Here is a 21031-nt window from a genome sequence, read left to right as displayed (position 1 = left end):
CACTGTAGTCTCTAGCGTCATTCGCAATGCGCGTAGAGAGCCACGTGGCCTCAGCGACTCTGAATACTGAAATCGTATTTTGCAATCGTCGTTGCGATAGTATTTACCTGTTATCTGTAGTGTTTACAATAGTTTTTTAGTAGTAAGTGTCAAAAGTGGGTAGTTAGTGTCAAAAATGGTTTGCGTGTATAGCAACTCGGAGTTGATGGTTGATGGATATCGTTTTAATTTATGGTGAAGCATTTGTGTTATGGTGAAGCAAGACAACATTTGTGTTAGTTCATAGAAACTGAGTAAGACGGACCCAAATGTGTTTACACGTTGGCGGATAAAATTTTAAACAATTGTTGTAACTTCGGGTATGTCAAATGATTTTATTATTTAAAAACACAAATTAATTTTATTAATTAATAAAGGCAAAAGCAGTTTAATTTGCCGATATAAAATAGGTACGATGAAATTCTATTTACATATTTCTTTCCTTGCCAAAGTTTTTGTCCGTTTTTATCACACCGCCATGCCGGTCGCATTATGCGAGGTCAGGTGTTACAGTGGACCAGTTTTCAGTGCCGTGCAAAATTGTATTTGTGAAGGTCCCCTGTACATACAGATTTTTTTTTTTTTGAATAAGTTCTGAATCACCCTGTATAACTATATCACGCTCGTGGGTCGTATATTTCATTTTCCAACTAAGGTTAAAAAATAAAAAATATTTCCAGGTTGCAAATTTGAAAAAAATGATAGATTCAATGTAATATTATGAAATCTACCATGAAAAAAATCAGTGCGATTGTGGAAGATCCTCGGGATCGTCCAGACTAATAATTAGTTAATTTGTTTATAAGGCCATAACTTGTAAACTATTCAACTTACCGATTCCAGATTTCCTGTGAGTTATTAGACAGTGATAAGGAATGAGAGAATGCGATGCCAAAACGTTCTGGTAATAAAAACGCAATTTATAAATGTTTAATTCAAAAGTCATAAATAAACTTCTTCTGTTTATAACTTTTGATCTAATCAATATTTTTCGACGCTCGAGGGCTAGTTTTGTAGGTCTTTTGAAAACAAAAAAAAGTACGTTACTGTTTTCTCGTGGAAAAGAACGGAAAAAAGTTATAAAAACGTGAATTTACGTAAAAATTATACAATTAACCACCCTGTAAACAATCTTCCCCCATTTTTATGACTGTGGAAACTAATATGTTATTGTACATAACATTTAGCATCTATAGTGATAAATCGAATGCCGAACATAAAGTCGCCTAATGGTAATTTCTCAGCTTATTTTCCTGGCCTATTTATTAAAAAGAAAGTAACCTGAAGGGAAAAAGTAAGAAATTTTATTATTCCTCTAGGAAAATCCTTCAAAAACTATTGGCATCACTGCCCCCCTAACACATGTAGTTCTAAAATTGAAACCAACCAATAACAATCAATCAATGTGTGTTTAGATATAGCAAAAATTACGCATCTGCCTGTCGCTATTTCCTACCCTACCCCCGGCGCAGCCGCCACGTCTTGTAACCCCGATTCCTCCGCCAAACTATACACGCAGCCACCTATGACCGTCCTTTCATCGCCGACTAGACCGACATCGCGGCTCGCGGACACCGAGAGGGCCCTCCGCGGCGCCCCATAAGACCCATTTCAGGGCGTCCCGATGCACCTATGACGCAACACAGCGCCTAGTACCGCCGCTAAACAAACGGTCGCCCGGCAACGGGCCCGCTACGTCACCCGTGACGTCAGCAAGAACCGAGCGACGAGTTATATATCGACAAGCCAGCTTCGGGCAGTCATTGTAAGCGCAGGGCGCGAGAACGCGAGTGCTACAACGCAGTGATCGTACTAGTCCACATCTTTTATATTTTTCTACTTTTATATCTGATAATTGTATAGTTTGGTTATTTTTATTACTTAGAAGTTATATTTTCTCATCGTTTTATACGCTTCTGGTGAGTACCGACGACTTGATGTTAGTTTTAAGCGTTAGGTCGCAGTAGGCGACGATTAGCGTTGCGGAAAATATCACATGCCCGTCAGCTGATTCTGGTAAATTATAAAATAAATCTGGTACGTGCCGGGAGGGGGTAAGTAGGTATCTGGTATGTTGCGAGCTTTTGGGGCGTTACTACCACCACTTGTCCGTGCTAGATTTCTCGCCGTGATCGCCCAAAACTCGTAACCCGGTGGTGGAACAGCGAATATCGCGTAATTTTGGATTACGAGGAGGGTGGTGAGAAGTGCGAGGTGATCCGTGTACAGGGTGATACTGCGAAGGTGACGGAAGATCACGGAAGTGAGGTACCTATCTAGTTTTCAACTGATTCCATACTGAATTTACGAGAACTGCATAAAAACTATTTTTTCGGGCTTCCCAAGCAAAATCTTTAAATAAAAGCAAATATTAGCAGACACAGCTTCAAAATCGTTATTTTCCTGGCACTTTTTTCTAATTTATTCCTCACAATTTTAATTAATAGGTCAAGCACATTTTTGTCCCGAAAAGCCTTTAAATAAAAGCAAAGAAGAGCCTTTAGATACTTTGATTAAAAAATTTAAAACCTAAGTTAAAGTTAATTGCGTTTCAAATCTAAAAACATGTACAAAACGTAATTATAGCTTAACCCTAATATAATTACACTAGAAACTGAACATCAAGAATTATGATTCAGGATAAATAAGTGTCGATGTGACGGAAATAATGAAATATCCTTTTACTCAAATATTTTTTTAAATCATGAATTTAAATGATTAGTATACAAACGGTAAGTCTACAAAGCCCGGAGGAAGTATTGCAAGCTGTTATCTATTATTAACAAAAATCGGAATAAGATTTGTGCTTATGAAACTAGTGAAATTCTCTAGAAATCATAACAGATACGACGCACAGTAGATGTAATTATAGTTCTACTCAAGGGTAATGTTAAAAATGTATAATATGTAGAACACCAGATGCATAAATACGTTTATATTTCCATAGTAGTATACAATGTCCAACGTGTACCATGAATCATGTCACTTTAGCTTATGTAGTATGATTCTTGACGTTAAATTATTATAGAAATACCTCTAAAAATTGGAGTTTCCAACAACAACAAAAAAAATTACAAGCTTGATTCAGTTAAACACAACTTTTTAACATTTTATACAACGCCTCATTTACGTTCATTGTTTATTTTGTAATTAAATATTAGCTGACGACTCTTCATAAAACTGGGCCTAAAACACAAGGAAATTATTACATGAATCGTTTTCTTAGTGTACCGATTAGTACAACTAAAAAAAAATCTAGCGAACTATTTCCATTTAAATCAGTATTTAAATCATTAATAGACGTATAATATTTGTGACCCAAAAACTCTACTTTTCCGATCATCAACGTCTTTTCAAATATTTACATTATTAACACAACTAATCGAAGTGTATCGTATAGATATGTCACGAATTCCGTGTTACACGTGTAACTGTTTTAAACACATAAATAAATAAATGCGGAGGTGTTTCAAACACTGCAATCGAAAATTATTGGGTATTCATCAAATCAAGGAAAAGAAGCCAATGAATGCCAAAGTTAACTAGATTTAATGCGAATTTTAGGGGTAAAGGAAATAACTTTGCTATATCTACGGAAGTGAATGAAAGTTGGTTTATATTAATAACATTTAACAGTGAAAAAGTAGAAAACAATTTAAATACTTTTTTAATTATTAGATATTTTTATTCTAGATATTTTTTTACTCAAAGTCAAGACAAATTAATAAAATATACCTTTCGCAGTTATCTGCAGATAGACATTTTAATTATTTTATCTTTTTTATCAATGAATGGCTTATGTAGAGCTGACTGACGTCAAAAGGGATCAGCTAATCAAGAAATAATTTCCGTTGTCGGTAGATAGGATCCATGAATCAGTATTTTTTAATAATACCTTCAATATAACATAGCTGGAACAATAATAATGTCTTTGATATAGCAAATTGCACTAATTTTACCTAAAGATCAATAGGACTCTAATTTTGCAATTCTGCAGGCTAGTTTATTAGTAAATTTCTTGAATTACATAAAGATACTCATTTTCAATTTGACTTGCCAGTAAACCGATTTTTATTTTTATTCGACAACCTTTGGTCCTCAAGGTTGTATTTACCCAAGGGATATGAAATATCAAGTTTTTATCACGGACGTCGAAGGTCGAGTTGCAATGCAACTTAAATTTGCGTTTTTATTTTGATGAATTTATAATGGGATGTCATAAAAGTTAGACGTGTTTCGAAATATTGATTGTAAATTTATTCGGTGGCAATTTTTTTAAATTTTTTGTTCTATTATAGTCTCCCACGTGTTGTTAAAAATGTAACAGTTATTTTTAAAACCTTGAGGACGTTCATGTAGAGGTAGTCCACGTTCAGTCGTATAAATATTTGCGTGCTATGCCATTTATTAATGGATTTTATTAGGTGTAACAATGCTAAGCTCAATTTAGTTCATTTTATGACTTAAAAGTCGGTTTAAAAAATAAGCAATTGTTTTATTATTAGGCATGTTCTCATAACATAAGAAACTGATTTTATAAAAATTAAAATACAGACATAAATGTTACAAAAATCATTGAAAAAAAGTCAATAACTAAATAAAATTTTAAATATAAATATTAAATAATAATCAAAATCCCTATATTTATCGAAATTATGACAATATATCTGAAGAACTATGCACACAGCATAAACAATACGATGTTTATTCTTGTCAGCGATAATGTTTATAAATATTTATCATTTTTTATTTTGTTTTCTATACATGGCCCTTTTTAAATTTGGTGTCACTGCATTTTTATCACACCTTTACACCGCTTCCGGTTCATTTTACATATCTATGTGCGCTTCACTTAAAATATGATTAAGCAGATTGCTTGAATAAAATAAAACAGTAATCAGTTTTAACGAATCATTTTAAGATTTGAAAACCTTGCTTTTGCATTCACATAATTCTGTTTACACGAAAGAAATGCGAAAATTTCTCATCCGTATAATTCTCTTTTAATTTTTACGTTGACAATTATGTTTATAACAATTTTTTTATTTCAGCAATTTTATTGGACTTTAATGGGCGATTTTGCAACGTATTTCTTTCAAATCTCATTCGCCGATATAATTACCTATTTTAAAAGTAAGCGAAGCGAAATTACGGAGTTTCAAAAAATGACAGTATTTTAAATTATTATCCAAGTGGGCTGTGACGAAATTTAATCAATTTTATCACACGTACTTTCTCGGAATTCGCCTGGTTTATGTAAAATATTATTTAACAGAACCCGCTGCTGGAACCGGCATCGCCTGCCTTGATGCAAGGATAACTCGATGGCCAGTACGTTTTTTCTTAGTATTTAACAGTAAACAAACTACGTTTAATTTTAATCAGAATAGATACTACGCAATCTAGTCTAAAATCGAACTAAATATTTCTGCGAAAAAAAATATATCTATTTCTGTAGAAAAATAAAAATTATTCGTAGTCTATGCTGACAGAAATCAAAATGACGTCTCACATTTTTTTTAATCCAGTCTATGGCAAATAGACATAAATAATTGCATCTAAACATCTAAATCTAGATGTTTCTTAAGCCTAATTCACAGGCAGTGAAACAGAAGGTTGCATTCTGGTTTAACCTAATAATAATATACCAAAGGAAATAGTTAGTATACAATGTGCCTTCCAAAGTAAACAGGACTTTTCAAAAATATGTATTTCTAGTGAGGCCATCTTTTGGCAAGTACTTGAGTCGGAAAGGTCACATCATCACTGATGTACTATCAAAATTTCATAACATTTGGACGAATACAAGTGGAGTCTGAAGTGATAGTATGTTTGTGTCATTGGTTCAAAAATTAGCTCGAACAAATTAAGTTTTGTTTTAAACTTGGTAAAACTTTTACCAAAACGGTTCAACTGATGAACCAAGTTTATGGTGAATACTTGTTTATGGGTATACATGGTCGTGAGGACATAAATGGTGAGCAACATGTTGGCCAACCGAAAACCATAGATTCCATCAAAACTGTGCGTGAATTCATCAAATATCAACCAAAATCTTCATTGAAATTCATGAAATTGCAATTGAGCATCTCAAAAACATCAACTTATCGCATTTTGGTCGAATATTTGGGCTACCCGAAAAGTGTGTGCATGGTTTGTTCCGCACAAGTTGACTGACGACCAAAAATTGCTCAGAATTCTACATTCGAAGGACATCATCAAGGAGACCAAAAGGTAACAAAACTTCCCTTACAACATTGTGACTGGCGACGAAACGTGATGTTTTCAATATGATCCAAAACCAAGAGCTAAAGTGTCGAGTGGAAGGCTCCAAACGAGCCAAAACTCAAAAGATAATGTTGATTTTCTTTTACGCTTTTAATGGCGTTGTCCAGAAAGAGTTCATTGCACCAAGCCAAACCATCAATGTACAATTCTATCTTGGCATTTTAAAGCGTTTGGTGCATCATATTGGTCGTATTTATTCAGATAACGATAATGTGCCATCTCTTCGATCGACACTTGGGATCGATTTTTTGACTAAAAATAAAATTCGCATTTCATCTGTCAACCACTCCCCGTATTCGCCTGATTTAGCACCGTGCGACCTTTTCGGAAAAATGCGTTGCCGATGTAGGAAAAGCATTTTGTAGACGTAGAAGCCATCCAAACGACTTGTATCGATCCTGAAGAACATTCCGGCCGACGATCGAAAACACTCATTCGACATACTTTTGAATCGTGCAAATTGCTGTATTGAATGGGTCGAGTTGAGTCGACTATTTCGAATAAAATAAATCGGGCAACATATATTTGGCACTCTTACTTTGTTGGGATATTCAACTCTAATTAATGTACCTCGTAAAACAAAATTGCTTAAAATTAGTCCCAAAAAACGGGTCGTTCGTTTAAATGACTTAATTACGGTGAGCGCTTATTTCTGTGATAAAAAAGAAACATCATCCCACATTTAGGTAGAAAATAATTTAGAAACGGTTGTTTTGCATAAAAAGGTGTATGAAAGAAAAAAAATATATATTTTTAGTTGTAAAGCCCCAGGACTTCCGATTCATGGTATATGCAAACATTGGTGTGTATTTTGTAGACAGTGGTTGCCTCTTTTACCACAAATTATGTCCCGACCTTCCGTATTTTTAAATAGCTGGCGAAATACCTAAAAATATTTACGTGGTGAAATTATATGCATCTCTTTTATTCAGCCAGTTGTTTGCCTCATAACCTCATTTTTAATTAAATGAAACTCGACTCACGGCCACCCGCGAGGTCGATGCACAACTAACGATTGTTTCTAAAAACAATAGATTAACAGAATCAGAAATATTTTATGAAACTTATACTGCCCACTGTTTCATTGTAATTATGGAATTAAGAAACTTTATCAACACACTGCAACAAGTTTATCTTCTACAGACATATTTCAGTCATCAAAAGTACACACTTGTTCCGCAGCGTAAAAATTCATCAGTGTGTGAAATATCGAACATAGAAATATATAAATGGCTAACAGCCTTCAAGTCTACAGATCAAAAGAAAATAATCCTGAGAAGTGATGTCGTATAGACAGCTTATTGGAAGTTATGGGGTTAATGATCTAGAGGATGAATTTGGTCTAGTTTCAGTTCATTTCTGGGATATACAGGGTGTTTCATTAAGAATGGATCGCAGTTTAATGGGAAATATTTGAGGCAAGGTCTCAAAATTTAAACAAGTCTGGAATTTTGGCAATATTTTTTTACAGAAAGAGGATTTCGAAATATTTTGTAAATCGTTAATAGAAGACACTAGTTATAATTTACTGATAAAGAAAATATAACTCAAACTTATTTGTTGTTCACACATCGATAATTCGAATAAAAAATATTGAAAACTTGATAAATTTTATATGCAAATAACATTACTAATTGAAAAATATCAAAAAATATATATGATTTTCAAATAAAAACAATTAAAAAACGAAATAAAGGCGATTTTCAATATCATTGTTTAGATAGGGACTTGAACTTGAATTTCGTAGTTTGTTTCGAACAATTTTATTTCATTATTGGTACATTCTAACATATTCACTGACATTTCTGTTTTCACCGATATGTACCTACTGCAAAAAAAATTAAGGTAGAGTTTTTAAGCAGAATTTCCAAATTGTGTAAATTTATAGTTTGAAGATTTTTATGTTTTATGAAGTGCTAAATGTTTACTAACAAATCAGTAATTTTGTTTATCATTGATAGTAATCCTCAGAACATTAGAGGTAACGCCACATTATATGTCATTAACTATTGTTGAAATTCACCGATTTGTATAAGAAACCAAATATAAGCACTTTTTCGAATAACACAATTGCGCCAACTTTTAACCAAAAATTACTAAATCTCTTTTTGCTCTTTGCTTCCTCGCAATAATTTTTGTAACACCAAAAGTTTTGTGGTATCAGCTAAGACTACCACAAGTCGGGACGTAATCGAAACCCAAATTATACCGAGGTGGATATTTATCATTATAAATGTGTTGGATATAGAGATTTTACAATTCAGAAAGGAATCCTAAAGATTGAAATATTTTTTTTTTAAATTACAGTATGAAAATGATATATTTTAAAGTAATTTGTATATTCGGGATGCCTTCAGATCTTAAACTAGTACAGCTCGAGCAAAAGTATTTTTCTTTAAAAATATTTTCCTTCTTTCCCTGTTTCTTTTAAACATCTCTTCTTTTTCTTTAAAACAACAATATCATAATTTTCATGAGTAAAGATCCACGAGAAATAAAATATTAGTTCTCTAATAAACAACATTGCTTTTCATCCAAACTCTACATAAAAGCAAACTAAAGAACCGAGCTCAGAAAAAAAAAACATTACACATTTACTAAAGTAAGATCTCAGATTCCATTGCTGATGCTTCTGATTCCAGAGCAACATGTTCTTAGTCATTTTAAACATATTCATAATCTTTATCAACCTCTTCTAAAAGCAGAAATAGTCTGTTGATTTTTTTATTAAAATAATATCTAGAAGTTATTTTTTAATTATACAGGGTGTTCCTAAATAAGTGTCGCAACGGAAAACTGTAAATTCCTCTTGAAGAAACAATTTTTTCCTCTTCCATTTTTCTCTCCGGGCTTTCGTTTTCGAGATACACGGTGTCAAAACTTTATTTTTTTTTAGTTTTTCGCCAATATCTTAGGAATCGTTTTACGCTACTGGAAAAATTGACTTTTGACAGCAAATTCTAAAGCGCCAATGAATTTTACACAACAAGAGTTCTCTTGGTTCATTGCTCTAAAGTTAACCGTTTTCAAGAAAAATTACTTTTTATGAACAAAAACAAACATTTTGCTAACGTTTCGAAAATCTTTTGTAATTCAAAAAATAGGTAGTAATAATTAACAATTTTAACGAAATTTAACAACAGATAGAATTTTAACTTTTTTATCAATTTGGCGAGTAAAATTTACAGACTGTTCAAAATTACGAGCGTTGGCTTGAATGCACGCATTACATCTTCTAATCATGTTTCTTTCTGCCGCTGCGGCTTCACCTCTATCGGTCAACTTTTCGATAGTATTGACATGGAACGTTAGCAAAAATGTTTGCTTTTGTTCATAAAAAGTCATTTTTCTTGAAAACGGTTGACTTTAGAGTAATGAACCAAGAGAACTCTTATTGTGTAAAATTCATTGGCGCTTTAGAATTTGCTGTCAAAAGTCAATTTTTCCAGTGGCGTAAAATTTAGAGGGGAAAACCCTTACAATACCTTAAAATCTCCACCACAGGCACGTCCAATGAATTCGAGAAGGGTGTGAAAAAGTAGCTATTAATAGTGGTAATGTGTGTACAAAAGCTTAGTCCTGTAGTTCAAACGATTCCTAAGATATTGGCGAAAAACTAAAAAAAAATTAAAGTTTTGACACCGTGTATCTCGAAAACGGATGCCCGGAGAGAAAAATGGAAGAGGAAAAAAATGTTTCTTTTTTTTTACAGTTTTCCGTTGCGACACTTATTTAGGAACACCCTGTATAATATTTATATTAGTGAACAGAGTGACTAGATCCTTATATCCTAAATTTTAACAAAATAATAAAAAAATGACGCTTAAGTATAAAAAATCGATTTAACCTAACAAAAAATTTAAAACAATGCAGACAAATACTACCAAAGTATTTCAGTAATAAAATAACTGTCTATAAAATCTAATTTTTTGATTTACTAATAAAATTAAAAGGTTTTGAATAAATTTATTTTTTTTTAAATATGAAGGAACGCAAAATGAGACAATGTGGAAAAAAGGAAAACTGTAACAACAAATAATCTTTCCAGAGCATGACTAATTGATACTCCTAAACATAAAAACTAATAAAAGTCGATATTTTTTAATATTTCCTTTCTGTATATATTAATTTCAGTATTCTTGATTGTTTAATAGTTTTATTTTTACTACAACTTTTTAGACCTTTCCATGAATATTTCCTGAACGCAATTTTGAACACCAAACATTTGCACGCTTCAATAGGAGATAAAGACCTGTCCAAAGCGTGGACATGAAGCGGGTTGACCGTAAGTCACGTGGTCGCCTGACGCCCCCGGCCTTGCTGACCGCGAGGAATTATTGTAGAGGACATTCGAGTAACGAGATTATAGCGTGCATAGCCAGCATGAGCTGGTTTTCACAGGGTGTCGCTCCATTTTTGATTCATGCCCAGATGATTTCATTCTGAATTATACTCTGCACAAAAATACGTATGATACAACTACCATTAACTGGATTAAAGTGACTGTCACGCCAAAGTGGGTTATCTTCTACATTATCTTTGGAAACGTGTATGCGGATCACAAATAATAATAACAATATACATAACAATGATTCCCTACTGCATATTTTCAAATATGTGCTTGCTTGTTTACCGGCAACAGCGACCAAAACAAATAGTAAACTCATGCTATTGTATCGATCCTCTATTTATTTAAATTTTTACGTTTGGTGACCCTGTGACCCTTGTTTATTTTGTTTCGAGCTCTGTTATTGTTTAAAATGAAGCGACTTTAAACCCTATATCGCTAAAAATATATCACGTCGTGTTTTTGTTTCGGAAAAACCAAACTGATCGGTTAAATACGTGATCAAAACGGTCTGGACAAACCAAAGCAAATATGGGTAGGAAGTTTATATTCGTCTAGGAAAGTCCTCTTAGGAAGTCCAGGAATGTACATAATGTTCTAAGATAAGCAGAGATTGAGACACAGAAATCAAATGTTTAGTGTGTGACTTAAAAAATATTCCTAGAAAAAACGCCCTGTATAACTGCCAATAGAAATAAAGGGGATTTATGACTGAAAAATAAACGTAGTACCTAGTAATAACACTGTTTTCCAGCATGTATTTTCAAATAAATCTGATAATACTGAAAAATTTACTACAATGAATTTTATCTACCTATAAAAATCTGTTTTGACGCTGTGTTTTAAAATAGAACGCTGTGTATTGTCAGTAGATCGTGTTTTGATGAAATCGCCAAAACAAACGTGTAATGATTTGAATAGTAGCATGTAACTGGAACATTTATCCGCACAATCCTTTATTAAACTCTGTCAGATATTACAATTATTGCTAAGTGCATCCAGCGCCTTCTTTCTAAGTACTTATCAGGTTTATTGAACTCGACATCGCCTCGTTAAAAAAAAATCCACACTGATTAAAGAAAGGCTCATTATATAACGGTTTTGAACATGGTGTATAACAGATTGTATTAAAATAGTTGTTTTCGAGTACATCTTGGCCTTATTTTTGTGTTCGACTGCCGACCTATTGGCCCATCGAGCGGGATGGACCGCAGCCAAATTCCGTACTAAAAACGACCTGTACTGACACCCGGTAAACACTCGTTATGCAAATGGCCAAATTAATGAAACGCCGGACAAAATAAAATGTGGCGATACTATTAAGAGGCCTACGTTAGAGAGGCAGAAATCTTGAATGCTGCAACCAATATTTTGCTTCTACCATGTCAAGTACCTAAAGCAAAAGAAGAATATGTAACAGTGATACATTAAAAATTGAGTAATTAGTAATATTAAAATAAATACCTAGTTGCCCAGTCTCCCCAGTCTCCCAAATATGTTCCATTCTTGTACAGGACCAATAGTTTGCTCCTAATTAACTCAACTTAAATCCTTTTGGTCATTCTGGAGTGCTCCGAAGGATAGAACTTCTAGTACTAGTACGAATTCGAGGCAAAAAGATGGAATGTATTGAAAAACCTCACAAAAGTTAGCATTAGGAAAGGTCGTAACATATAGCACCCTCAAAAACTTACTCATATCTAATTCCATTGTTTCACTGTGTTTTTGGAAAAAATATAACTAATATTTGATTTAAAATAATCCTGTTCGACAACCCGTATTTCCAAAACAAGAAAAGACAGGCTGACGGTCCACAGGAAATCGTCTTATTGTTTGATGAATGAGTCCCTGAATTTATGGTACTTTTTTACAAAACACTGGAGATTCCTGGGATACAACAAAAGGTATCACTGTTTTCCCAGCTTTAACACCCTTTATCTCTAGAACTAAGTCACAAAAGCTTATAGAGAAAAGTACACTTATTTTCCAATAAAACATTCTCTCTCATAATTCCAGAACTTGCGGAATTACACCATAACACAATAATAAAGTAAACCTTCAAAGTGAATGTTTATTACTCTTTCTGGTTTGTTTGCTTCACGTATATGATAATGATATCTAATAAATAGATTTGTTTGCCACCCTACTTAATTTGTTTGTCGATCCTGATGCATAATAACAGCACAGCTTCGCGATTTTTTGCTGATTGGGTAGGCTTTTTAAAATGCACTCCGCTGACAAAAGATGCGGGCGCCCGATTCTCGTCGACTTTTGCGCAAGACAGCCGCTAATTGCAAGGTAAATCGCTGGAAAAAATTTGATACAAGGTTCTGACCGGAACAACGCAATTGACCCAATTCGTTTGCAGTGCAAACTGCGGTGCAATGAGCGCGTTCCGTGGAGATATTTTAGTTAACAGTGAATTCGAAACTGAAGAAAATTTCTCCCAAAGCGTAGTTTAGTAAATCTATATTGTTCGAAGGAAAGAGAGAAATTGAATAATATCGAAATACAGTTTAGAACAATTTGAAGAATATGATTTGTGCTCTATTTTCCTTACCAGGCCCTGTATATTTTTGGTTAGTAGATGGAAAAAGTATGGAAATATTATATTACTGTAGGTAAAATTGCACACTAGATACTAGATCATTGGTTATTTTGACTAATGTAACATTAATATCCAAGTAAAATAACATTTTACCACGCAATTTCATACTTTTTCTGTAATTTATTCTTTTATATAAATATAAATTTAAAAATCGATATATGTATTTTACGACACCTAAATTGTGGGTTGTTTTACTAAAAAACAGAAAGGAAAATCGATACACTATTACTTGGTAACAAAGAATATGATTTTTATGTGTTTATATTTTTCTAAAAGTAAATAACAACAAATTTAGAAAGATTTATTGACGCTGTAAATGATACATATAAATATTTTAATTGTAGTTAAAGGCAAATAAACACACAGATTTCTTAAAGTACAATGAAAAACTCGACAAAGCAAAATATCTACTTACGTAAATGATATATACTGTACCTAGTATTTAATTTTATATTCGTTTTCTTAGCCCCATGTTTATCCCTCAATGTTCCTCCATTTAAAAATTAGTTGAAAATAAGTTCAAAATTTCTAAAATTGAATTAATCTTAGGCTTTTTTAACTTAAATAAAGTAAACAGTGTATACTTATGTATCTGAAAAAAATTGAGATAGAATTTATTTTATAAAATAGTTTTCCAATTTAAAATAATTACGCTATTAACAAAAACATTGTTTATTTATTTCCTTGAGGAAAGGCCTTATTGAACCATCTGGATGTAGTGGCCTCTTATTGTAAGAATATTAAACTGAAAGCGCAATATAAGTTAATACATAACAAGTAAAACAAATATGTCTTAAATACAATCCTAACGCATGTGTTTAAAAGTTAAGCAAAGTTCAATAAGTTAATATTGCTGTTTCTCGTACTGTTCAATTACTTCAGTGATTTACATAATAAACTATCAGATTATTCACTTACCTCGGTATTTATTCATAATAACATTGTATTTAGGTAGTTAAAACATTATACTGCATTATACCACGCTACAAATTAGTCTAAATATGTGATCTGCTAGATCGTTAGCAGAGTTTTCTACACATCTACACACACAGTAACACCTAACCGGGTGATCGCGTGAATAATCAGATTATTTGTGCCAAAACAGGTCATACGTAATGCAATGTAAATGTAAAAAGAAAATATACACTGAAATACATAATTTTACTCAACGTATTGCGTAAAAAAAAATTGCAAACAAAAAATCCATGTAAATTTTCACATTTTTATAAATGTTAGCATAGGAATTTTTACAGGATATTTAACTGCGTAAAAGGTATTTTTATAAGTTTTAAACTTTAGCGTTAGTTCCACCAATAAATTTCTTGAGAAATCTTGATAGGTCAGTATTATTAGTTTCCAACGACATTTTTAAAAATATTTTTTTTTGGGTTATGTTAAATTTAGTTACAAAATGATGCACCACTTTCTAACTAAATTTAACATAACCTGAAAAAAGTTATTTTTAAAAATGTTGAACTCATCTCTAATAATACTGACCTATCAAGATTCCCAGCGATTGCAATAAAATAACAATAAAAATACCTTTTTATGCATACAGGGTTATTCCTTGGATCATTTTAGACCCAAAAGCCCTTAATAAGAGAGGGCCCTAGATTCAAAGATAGAGGGCGTTAAAGTTTTTGAAAAATATCACATTTTTTCAATTGTCTCTGAAGTTGTTTCACATAGATTGATGAAACTTGGGGAAATGATATAACTAATTAAAGGTAATAATTCGGTGTATTTCTATATATAAATCTGGCAAACAGTGGCTGAGATTTAGGGGAGCTTTGTCATTAAAATTCTCAGAAAAATTACGCCACTGGATTCTCAGAAAAATTAACAGGCGCGATTAATGTACTGTCATATTTTTAATAAAAAACCACTTGCGTTTTTTTCATACAATAAATCGTTTTCGAGTTCTAATTTTTTGTTCATATTTTAAAGTAATTTCTAATAGGTATTTCACGGTTAAAAAAAAATAAAACACCAGTAGAAAATTAAGCAGATTTAAGACAACGAATCATAAATCGATATCAACAAGTGAGACAAATGCCAACAATTTTCAAAAATGTACTAGCCGTTGAGGCGAAAGCTCGTCGCTTGTGTAGCTGCCAATGTAGACATTTTCATTTTGCTGGCATTTATCTGACTTGCTGACATTCTTTTTCGAAACACCTGTATATAAGCCATCTAAGAAATATATAAATTAACGAAAAGCCTTTACTTGTATTCGGGAAACATAAATTTGAAGTATTTGGTCAAAATACATTCGCGTTCAAGCCAGATACCTACATCTGATCAATTACCGACCATTAAACTTAAGAATGGTTACATATTTATGTTTTCGTGAAGCATACGACCTTGCTCTTGTCCTCTATACAGCGGGGGCGAATGTGTGCAAGCCCAAGTGAAGCAAGTGCGACCAGCTTGCCCAACAAATTCGACAGTTGCACCATTCCGCCAGCGGTAATGGTGGTGGTGGCAAGGTAACGTAGCGTAACTACCATTGATGTGTGTAATTAAACGATTATGCAGCCGAATTGGGATTTTTCGAGTAGACTTTCTCGATCTGGTCGCGGATTGCGCCTAATCAGTCAGCTGTTGTGTCTGTGCAATGACAGGTCTATTTATTTTAATTCGGTATGTTTTTACTGGCTCTCGTAAATATTTATGTCTATGAAGAGAAAACTAATTTTAAAAGCGGTAGATGGAAATTTGTATCTCTAGCTGATATTACGTGATATAGGCCCCTCCTATTCAAAATTTATAAAAAAAGTTCATTTTACACTTTAATGTATTCTCTCTGAAAATTTATTTCGAGCCAAAATAAACACTATTAGCAAAAACTGCTGCAAATAAGTAAATTGCGAAAATTTCATCAACGCCTCGCGCCTTACTTTACAACAGCAATTAAAATATAATATATTCGACGCCAACTGAACCATGTCACTCCACACAAAACATGGTTCCAATAGCTCAGCTCTTGTCGACAAATTTCACAAGCTTCAATGGGTCGTTCCGGAAGGAAGTCATTATTGCCTTTTATCATTGGACAAACTCTTATTACAATGTCAGCATGTAATAACATAATAATTTTGTTTGTTAATAGCTAGAATCCACTGTTTGGCTAGGATAATTTTTAATGATCGCCAAGGCGACCTTGATTGTAATTATACTCATGTCGTGTGTAGTAAAGTAATTTTTATTGCACCATAATTGCTGTAATCTGAACTAAAACTGAATATTTACAAATGGCTTTAATTCTATATCATCTGTTTGACAATTTGTACATATAATAGAATGACAAGTTGTCACCGTGAAAAATACGGTTCAAAATGTCAAGGTAGTTGACACAATGATTTTAGGCTAAAGAAAGTGTTACACAAGGTACCATACTGGATCTATTGTTTCTATGACCTTGATATTAATCCATCCTATTTCAATAGATATATATATCTAGTTTTGTTATGATCACTAAAAACTGTTTTGATTTTAAAATATCTTAAAAATACTTTAATTTGTTTCTTTTGTTTTCAGGTAAGTTTCCGTTCCAGACTGAGAAAGGCAACCTGTTTGTGAATAAGCTCGTAAGAAAAAATTTGATTTATTTAATTTGCTGCATATTCTGCTAACATTTGACGTAATAAAAAATTAAGCGCTTTCGGACATTTCCATCCATCTGAAGTCATTTGCATCTCTATCGCACTATATACCTAGATAAAAATTGAGTTTATTTCTCAAGCAGCTTGGGAGAAAATATTTACTTTATTGAAGATAAAAAGAGTACACATCGCAATCATGATTTCGTTACCTACTTTTATAATAAGCACATGTTGAGAAATTTTATATTTGTCAAATATTTTGTAAATGCTTGTTTTATGCAAATTTGTTACATCATTTTATTTCTTACTTTAGTAAACATTTTTGACATATGTGTAGTATAGGTTTTGAAAAAAAATATTGAAAATTCAGTCTCTCATCTTTTGTTTTTGAGAAGAGGACGTTAAATACTCTTACTGAAAATTCACTTTTTCTGAGAAAATCACAATTGATGGTGTTAAGGGCAGCTATCTTCTATCACTAAATGTTGCTTTCTTGTCGCAATTATTATTCTCTCATAAAATAGTATTCGGAGGAGAATACACAAAGATTTAAGATACCAGTGATGTACAATTTTTTTAGATAAGACATTTTAATGGGACAAAATGTAGACATACACCAAAAATCCTGCGGAATCAGAATATGCAATAATTCTAATTAAACCTCCTTTACAAAGACAACAGAAAAACAGATTTTTTGAGAAAAAAACGTCAAATTTCATAAGTATTTGTTTATGACTAACCTCAAATATGTCATTAAAAAATCTTAATTATGCATCCAGCCATATACAGGGTGTTCTGAAAGTTCGTCAGGAAACTCTGGGAGATGTGATAATACGGATTAAAATAATAACAGTATGTAATGAAAATATTCGAATTGTCAATTGTTTGCAAGTTACAGCTTGTCAAACTTCAATTTTTTATTTTTCTATTTAAGTAACTTAATTAATTCAAGTTCGATTAGTCTCTCATTTGACACAACCACTAAGTACATCAAGCTTGGACTAGTCAGAAAAGTTTCATTATGCGCTGTTAGCGGGCACTTTACCTAAAACTCAAAATTTGTTTTGTTCATAACTTTCTTTCCCTTGCTAGACATCAGAGAAATGTAAACATTATTAAAAAGAGAGACAATATCTGAAAAAAATACGTATCTCTTTATTCAGGCGAGATAAATGTAACCGTTAGTAGGAAATCGCTATTAATGTGTTATTAAACATCAAATGTTGGCTAATTATTTCTGTAATAATTAATCAAGTTGCCATGCTTCAAATAAATATCATTAGTAATTTCCATGTTATGAATTGTCACCCCAATATTTTTTCAGCCCATGGAATAGCATTGTAGAAAAATAAGATGTGGATAATGAATTTAATAATAGTATATTATTCAACGAGCGTATAATGATGGGTATTATTCACGAGGTGAAGTTTACGGCCACGAGCCGCAGGCGAGTGGCCTAAATCACCGAGTGAATAATACCCATTATACGGGAGTAGAATACTATACTTTATCCACGATTACTAAATATTTTTGTTGAAGTTTTTTTTGAAATGTTTCGAAAAACATGGTATGTTAAGAAACAGATATACGACTCGCACAAATGAAGTCGCTGATGGCTCAGTGTAGATGCTCTTTCCCTTCCAACCGCGGGTCCCGGGTTCGAATCCGGTCTAGGAAAATTCACTTTTTTAATTTTTTTTTTATATGTACAGCACTGAATTGAAAATATTTAGTGGTTTACACGATAAAATTTTAAAAACGGATTGTTTGTAGCAGAACAATATAATATTATAGCTAAATTAAGGAAGCATCTGACAGTAGTGATTAATCACTGCCGTGATTAATGGGTATTATTAAGGTCGAGCAAACAGACGTATAATGGGTACATTATACAATAGTCGTGGATAAAAATATTTTATTTACTAATGAATCAGTGGGCCTGCCTTCTAGATAACAATAAACTCTTTTAGTGTGACGTCACATATTTAGGCAACAAATTGTCATGGTTGAAATTGGACAGACCGAATTTGACCCTTGTGTACTATTTACATAGAGACTATAAAAATGAACAACTTCAAATTAATTTATTTTTACAAGGATTTGGAAGTATTTAAGAACAACCAACACGTGTTTGGTAAAATAGATACACTAATGTGCTTAAAACTTACAAAAAACTATATAAAAGAATATTCCTAAATATAAGTAAAGTAAAAATTTAACATTAGCCGTGTTATTCCTAACGCGCATGCTCGGAAAGAATAGCCTCATACGCAGGTGAAATCTTGTTGATTTGTCATCGTTGTCATCATTAGCGTATTTTCTCTTGTTTTGTTTAATCTTGACGTTTTCTAGTTCTACTAAGTATTTTTATTGTTTTTCTTGCTGTTGTATTGTGTCAGTGTGTTTATCGAGTGTTATTTTCATCAAGTTGTTTATTATAGACGTACTCTTAACCACAACCAAACTTTTCTAGAATGTTGCAAAGCTACTTCGAAATCATCTTTAATGCGCATGCTCAGTAACATTGACATAATTTATTAACTACTATAAAAGTCAATATTGTTTTTTATTCCTAATATTGCCATAATATCGCGATATTTAGGGTCATGACAAAGAGGACATTTTTTTGGCACTTAGGTATGTCCAAAGTACATAAGGTCGATTGCCTATTATTTGGCATATGTGACGCCACTGCTAAAAAGGTCTATTGTTTTTTACAGCACACTTTCCAAATTTCTGCTTATTACGCTTATAAAATATCAAAAGTATGATACTATATGTTCTTGGAATTGTAATTCCGTAATATATGAGGTTATTCACAACCAACAAAATAAAAATATAATTTTTTCTTTTTGACGTTCTTTTTAAATTGTTGATCAATTTTTTCCTAATTGCATATTCTGATTCCGCATAATTTTTTAAATATGTATATTTTAGATCACCGTGCATCTTTTTCTATTTGAATAATGACAAATTGAGAAAAGGAAGAATTGAGAAAGATATATTATATATGTATTTTTTAAGTATAACAATAACTAGATAGTAATTAGAAGAACGGAAATAAAAATAATGTGAAGTTTATCGCGCTTCGCCAATTTCGCCGATTCATCAGGACGAGTCTCGTTCTGCAATGAAATCCGAATCTAGCCGGCTATGAGTTAACAGCGCTGACCCTGACTTGCTCTACACACACACACGTAAAGTCGCAATTTATTTTTATCTAATGTAAATCTGCGCTAATTCACGCCCGTACATACTGGAACGGCGCGTGCATCTATCACATATTTTCGAGAGAGAAGGATACGTTCTAATAATTAGACTAATTATGTAACAAACACGTCGGCGACGTCTGCACAACTCGAGTGGCTCTCGTCCCAATTCGCGATGGGATGCTAAGTTTACTCTAGGAGGCCTTGCACGAAAATTAGAACAATTTACTTACGGTCGCGATATTGTTTAACATAGCAGACTTGTTCTGCAATAATCTGTTTGTTCGAGGAGGCAGGACCGCAGATTTTATGACGTCACGGTAGTGGTTAAATGACTGAATATAAATAATTTTAACGCATATTCTGTGTGGGGGCAGCATGGCCTATTAGTAATATATACGATGAGTCAAGTAAAAGTTCACCTATGCCGTCTCTAAAAACATTTTTGAACTAAGTGAGTCAATGAGAGGAAAGATACGTTCAGCAGTAAAATATTTCTGTTTATGTATTTTGTTGTATTAGTCAGAACGTATGACGATCCTTCAAACAATAATTTAAATTTTATTAGCCCGCCCATACTAATTTACTACATAAACATACAACATAATAACAACGTACGTATTTAGATTTGCAATCAACTATGCCGTGCCCCATATTAAAGCATTGGCGTGTCGGAAATTTTAAATTTCGGTTTAACTATTACTCGCAGTCAGGAACAAGAAAGCACTATTTAATTTTCTTTCACATTCGTACATGTACATTTTGAGGACCGTTGTCCATAGGGAGGCAATCATTTATGCATGCGCAATAGCCAGGTTCGGGTATGCCACGTCATGCGTTAAGAAAATTATTCAGAGACTAGAATCTGTTGGTTTCATACTACAAGTTAAATCTAACTCTAATGCACTTTGACGGAAGCTATTTAATAAAAATA

The 21031-nt window shown here is 32.7% G+C and overlaps 1 protein-coding gene across 2 annotated transcripts in view; it reads left to right on the top strand.

Moving 5' to 3' along the window:
- The first annotated feature begins 1803 nt into the window (after positions 1-1803).
- Positions 1804-21031, top strand: part of LOC108913097 (protein Tob1) — a 67349-nt gene continuing 48121 nt past the window's right edge. Inside the window, exons 1-2 of one of the 2 annotated variants that reach the window (XM_018718566.2) lie at positions 1804-1958; positions 16824-16873. The gene's annotated coding sequence lies outside the window, so the exon portion shown is untranslated. Of the gene's footprint in view, positions 1959-2000; positions 2308-16823; positions 16874-21031 lie in introns of those variants that run through there. The other variant, XM_018718567.2, reaches the window with a different exon arrangement.

Source organism: Anoplophora glabripennis, unplaced genomic scaffold (assembly GCF_000390285.2).
Source record: "Anoplophora glabripennis isolate ALB-LARVAE unplaced genomic scaffold, Agla_2.0 scaffold542, whole genome shotgun sequence".
Classification (NCBI taxonomy): Eukaryota; Metazoa; Arthropoda; class Insecta; order Coleoptera; family Cerambycidae; genus Anoplophora; species Anoplophora glabripennis.
Note: the sequence above shows the minus strand (reverse complement) of the source record. Positions and strands in the feature narration are given on the sequence as shown.